This window comes from Rana temporaria, chromosome 1, assembly GCF_905171775.1.
Source record: "Rana temporaria chromosome 1, aRanTem1.1, whole genome shotgun sequence".
NCBI lineage: Eukaryota > Metazoa > Chordata > Amphibia > Anura > Ranidae > Rana > Rana temporaria.
In genome coordinates this window covers 590960082-590966081 of record NC_053489.1, presented here as the reverse complement: position 1 = coordinate 590966081, position 6000 = coordinate 590960082, and the positions used below count along the sequence as shown (strand labels likewise).

General features: G+C 45.1%; 1 protein-coding gene across 5 annotated transcripts in view; it reads left to right on the top strand.

The window, feature by feature from the left end:
- The first annotated feature begins 580 nt into the window (after positions 1-580).
- The window catches only part of TBC1D1 (TBC1 domain family member 1), a 294417-nt gene continuing 288997 nt past the window's right edge, over positions 581-6000 (top strand). For 3 of the 5 annotated variants that reach the window (XM_040335139.1, XM_040335138.1, XM_040335136.1), the window contains exon 1: positions 581-720. The gene's annotated coding sequence lies outside the window, so the exon portion shown is untranslated. Of the gene's footprint in view, positions 721-5856; positions 5952-6000 lie in introns of those variants that run through there. The other 2 variants (XM_040335140.1, XM_040335137.1) reach the window with 2 other exon arrangements.

Below are 6000 nucleotides of genomic sequence, written 5' to 3'. Positions count from 1 at the left end.
ATTGTTGTTTTTTTCAAAAATGTCGCTCTATTTTTGTTTATAGCGCAAAAAATAAAAATCGCAGATGCAATCAAACACCATCAAAAGAAAGCTCTATTTTTGGGAAGAAAATGACGCAAATTTTGTTTGGGAGCCACGTCGCACGACCGTGCAATTGTCTGTTAAAGCGACGCAGTGCCGAATTGTAAAAACGCCTCTGGGCATTTAGCAGCATATTGGTCCGGGGCTTAAGTGGTTAATTAAACAAGTTGAAGTTAGAAGCTGATTGGCTACCATGCACAGCTGCACCAGATTCTGAGTGCTCCAGTTTTAGTAAATCTCCCCCAATATCTCCTCCATCTTCCGCTTTAAAATGAGCACAGCAATAGTTAAGTAACACATTTGTGTCCGCAAGTCGCACACATCCTCATCTGGCCCACACATATCCTCTCATACACTTTACATGCTATGACTGTCACTCAGTTCCCCTCGCCTGCCTAATCCTTCCTCCCATACAGACACACACCCGGACTGCACTCATGCTTTTTCTGTCCCTCCCCATCCCTGTCCCTCTCAGGCTGCTCTGAGCTTGTTGCTTTGCAGTGTTATTGTGGAAGGGGAGAAAAGAGATGTGTACTGCTTTTCTGGGGTCAGCTTGTGAGTTGGCATTACCTAGTCTGGCCTAAGGATTATACCCTTGCAATGCCAGGCATCTTCATTTATCTAGAACCCTGCTGTCAGGTAGGTGCCCCTGGATTTGTATATCTTTATGGTGCTGCATCTGCATTATATGCAATGCTCAGCTGTATGCCCAGTCTGGACCTCTCCTGCAGGTACAGCCGGGGGGTGAGACACACAGGGGGCTTCACACTGCAATTTGCTGCTAATTATTAATTCAGGGCTGCATGACACGCATCCGGCTTCCCATTATTATTTAGGTTATGTATGTATAATCATTAATTGGCAGTATGTGGATGTACAGTGATGTAGATATTGATCACATCAGCTAATATCACCTTATAACGGCATAATGCTCTTTCAGTAGGAAAGCTGCTGCAGCCCCTATATCAGACCTTGCAGGCTCTGTTCTCTATTTTTGCTGTGTCTGTGGTTTTGTCTATCAGGCAATATATTTTAGTATTTACATAAGCACTCGGCGGTGTCATAAATGTCAGTAGAGCTGATAGAATACACACTCTGTCTACGTCACTGCGTCCTATTGTGAGTGTTATTATTATTTATTATTACTGGTATTTATATAGTGCTGATAAATTATGCAGCATTTTTACATATAAAGTATATTGTACATTTACGTCAGTCCTTGCTAGGGTTGCCGCCATTTTTTCAAGCCAAACCCAACTTTAGCGGTCGGGGACACCTGTGGGTGCCCCAAGGAGAGTAGTAATGCGGTGCGCATAGTGTGCCGCAGAAAAAACGTGGGTGTGGCTGTATTGCTCTTGCTGACATCATCACCCTGAATGCGAACCAAGCCCACCCAGGTGTGTCACACTAGCATATGAATATTTGCTATTGAAACACACCTGGGTAGACCCCACATTATGCAAAAGATAAGTGTAAGCAACAGGTACAATTTAGGGCTACACTCAAGGGAGGGCTGGCAGGGGGGGGCAGGGTGGAAATCTCACCCCGGGCTGGTGACATTATGCACAGCCACCGGCCACCACTACCAAATGCTGTTTTTGCAGAGCAGGAATATGCCTGCTAGAACTCTGTTAGCACAGGTCACGGCTGCTGCTCACCTCTCACTGTGCAGCCATGCCTGTGTCAGCTCCGAGGTAGATGGCTGCAGAGCTGAGCTATGTCTCGTCTCACTCTCACACACAGCTCAGCCTCAGCGCACACCAGCGCTGAATCCCCTTCTCTCTCTGCACAGACACGGGGAGAGATAGAGCTCATCTGCTCCTCCTCCTTCTGAGTCTGCCCTGCCCACACTCCCCGGGCATGTGTGGGCACTGGACAGGAAGTTTGAACCCAAAAAAGCATCAGACAGCCTGCCTGTGCCTCAGCCTCCATCCTGGTAAGTTCACCCTCTCTAGTCTCTCCTGCCTCCCAGTGTATAAAAAGGGGTGCTCTGTGGACTTTGTTAAAGGGGAGGGGGGGCAGACTTTGGTGAGCAGAGACCCTCTTTACACAATAGTCCACAGCATGCACCCTTAAAGGGGAGGTTCACCCTAAAAACCACTTTCTCTAATTACACTGGCCCCCCACATTACAATACGATTATGCCTGTTATGTTTTTTTTTATGCTGTACATACCTTCCTACATCTATTCACCCGTGGCTTCGGGGTTGCGTGTCCCGCGGGAGTGGGCGTTCCTCACATGCTGGTGATTGACGTTTTGACAAAAAAACAGCTCCCATCCCGTAAGCCGCGTCACGATTGGCGAAAGGAGCCGAACGCCCAGGCGCAGTATAGCTGCGGGACTCGCAACCCCGAAGCCACGAAGGTATGTACAGGTATGTACAGCATCAAAAAAAACATAACAGGCATAATCGTATTGTAATGTGGGGGGCCAGTGTAATTAGAGAAAGTGTTTTTTAGGGTGAACCTCCCCTTTAAATCAAGTTTCCCAGAACACCCCTTACATCAGATCTAATGTATATGGGGTCTGTGCGGACTCTGATGTAAGGGGGGCCTCTGTGCGGAATCTGATGGAACAGGGGCCTCTGTGCGGACTCTGATGTAAGGGGGGCCTCTGTGTGGACTCTTGTGATCGTGAAAAATCTTAGACTGTTTTCCTCGATCCATCACTTTTCCATGCTCTATGGGCCACTTGACTGGACTTGCCCCCCCAGGCCTAAGGCTGCCAGCCCTCCCCTGGCTACACTCATACCAGCGATTAGGGCTGGTGCAAGTTGTAGCAGCAGGAATCAGGCAGGTGGCATAATGTTTCCACATCTGTGCTTGACTGTAGGGATGGTGTTCTTAGGGTCATAGTCAGCATTTTTCTTCCTCCAGACACGGCGAGTCGAGTTCATGCCAAAGAGCTCAATTTTGGTCTCATGTGACCTCACCACTTTCTCCCAATCCTTCTCTGAATCATTTAGATGTTCATTGACAAGCTTCAGACAGGCCGGTACATGTGCTTTCTTAGGGAGGGGGACCTTGCGGGCACTGCAGGAGTTCAATCTATGGTGGCATATTGTGTTACCAATGGCTTTGGTGACTGTGGTCCCAACGGCCTTGAGATCATTCACAAGCTCCTCTGGGCTGATCCCTCACTTTTCTCATTAACATCCTTACCCAATGTGGCGGAATCTTGCATGGAGCTCCAGACAGAGGGCCATTTATGGTTATTTTGTATTTCTTCCATTTGCAAATAATCGTTCCAACAGCTGTCTCCTTCTCACCAAACTTCTTGCTGATGGTCTTGTAGCCAATTCCAGCCTTGTGCAGTTCTACAATTTTGTCCCTGATGTCCTTTAACAGCTCTTTGGTCTGGCCCATGATATTGAGGTTTGAATGGAAGAAAGATTCTGTGGAAAGGTGTCTTTAACGCCTCATACGCGCGGTCGGACTTCAAACAAACTTTTCCGTGGATTTTTGTTTGAAAGGCGTTGGCCGTGAACTTGGTATGCATACAGACTGCAGGACTTTTATAACAAACTTTCCCCAAATCACATGTTTTTTTAGCTCTTTTCTGCTCTTTACCGCCACGGGGTGGCCCGTACAGGCACAATAATGTACCTGTACATTGGAAGAGGTTTCTGGGTTGGTGGTGCACTCCCCAATCTGCCTACTTTCCTGTGATTTGACGCAGTCAGCAGATTCCAGCCAATGATTTATGGCCGGGACACGCTGATCGGCTGTGTTGAATACCAGGTCCAGAGCCCTGTGTTGACAAACAACACAGGGCTCTGACAGAGGGAACGATTACTTTGTTTCTTTTCCCTGCTTCGCAGGGAAAAGAAACAAATCAGGCTGTAATGAAAAGCAGTACATACTACACACATTAACACTTGTTAGGCAAAAGGTTAACCCCTTGATTACCAGAAAATGTTCACCTCTTCTCAGCCAGTGTATATTATTAGCACTGATCACTGTATTAGTGTCACTGATATCACTCATTAGTGTCAGTTAGTGTCAGATTTCCCACCACACTATCACAGTCCCACTATAGGTCACTGGTCACGGCCATTACTAGTGTATAAAAAATAAATAAAAAATTCCAGCATATATACCAAAGCTTGTAGACGCTATGGGCCAGATTCAGAAAGATCAGCGGATCTTTCTGCTGGCGTAACGTATGTCATTTACGTTACGCCGCCGCAAGTTTTTCAGGCAAGTGCTTTATTCACAAAGCACTTGCCTGTAAAGTTGAGGCGGCGTAGCGTAAATCACCTGGCGGAATTCAAATTCGGCGGGTAGGGGGCGTGTATCATTTAAATGAATTGCGTCCCCGCGCCGAACGAACTGCGCATGCGCCGGCAGCGACTGAATCCCAGTGCGCATGCTTCAAATGACGTCGGCAAATCGTCATGCTTTCGACTCGAACGTAAATTGCGTCCAGCCATATTCGCGAACGACTTACGCAAACTACGTAAAATTTCAAATTTCGACGCGAGGAACGACGGCCATACTTAACATTAGCTACGCCTCATATAGCAGGGGTAACTATATGCCGGAAAAAGCCGAACGCAAACGACGTAAAAAAAAGCGCCGGGCGGTCGTTCATTTCTGAATCGACGTAAATACTAATTTGCATATTCCTCGCGTAAACAAACGGAAGCGCCACCTAGCGGCCAGCGTGAAATTGCAGCCTAAGATACGACAGTGTAAGACACTTACACCTGTTGGATCTTAGGGATATCTATGCGTAACTTGATTCTATGAATCAGGCACATAGATACGACGGCCGGACTCAGAGATACGACGGCGTATCAGGAGATACGCCGTCGTATCTCTTTTCTGAATCCGGCCCTATGACTTTAACGCAAACCAAATAATATACATGTACAGGCATACCCCACTTTTAAGTACACAATGAGGTTTATTTACTATCGCTGGAAAGTGCAAAATCAGGCGCACTTCTGCACAGAAACAAATGAGCTTCCAGGTTTTATTACCAGGCTTAATTGAACAAGCTGGGGTTAGAAGCTCATTTGGCATTTAACCTGATTTAGCATTTTCCAGCGATAGTAAATAAACCCCATTGTGTGCTTAAAAGTGGGGTATGCCTGTATTGAGATTTTTTTTTTTTACCAAAGACAGAATATATTTTGGCCTAAATGTATGAAGAAATTCGATTTTTGTATCGGGTATGTTTTATAGCAGAAAGTAAAACATGTTTTCTCTTTTTTTTTTTTTTTTTCTCAAAATGTTTGGTCTTTTTTTGTTTATATTAAATAAAAACAATAAAAATAACTTTATTTAATAAAAAAAATGTAAATACCAGTGGTGCTCAAATACCACAAAAATTGTTTTCTATTCGTTTAAAAAAAATTTGAATACAGTGTTGCATGATCACGCAATTGCCAGATAAAGCAGCGCAGTGACAAATAGCAAGAAACGGTCTGGTCATGAAGAGGGTAAAATCTTCCTGGAGCTGTCTCTTTCTTCTCCAGTAGAACATGCATACATTTGTACTAAAATAAAACCTAATATACAGTACCTATATACTTATTTTGTACATATTTTGGGCGCGACAAGAGAGAATTTTTTTTTTGTATACACGTAATTATAATAACACAACTTTTACATGTCAAGTTTCACAATGTTTACTTCTGCCATCTGGCTCTACCAAGTATTGTATGCTAGAAAATGAGTTTGCCTTGGTGGTGTGAGTTATAAGTAACACGATACAGTCTGAGCTGGGGACAGCAGTCACACCATTTCTGGATTAATAACCTTGACAGCAATGTGTGCAAGGCATGAGAAGCCGCCGGGTCACCATACACCATACACCATGAAGAAGCACTTCCAGGGACCTCTCAGCTTCATTTCACAATAAGGTCAGACCTGTCCTATTTACAGCAGTGAACTCGTGTATTTCATTTATTA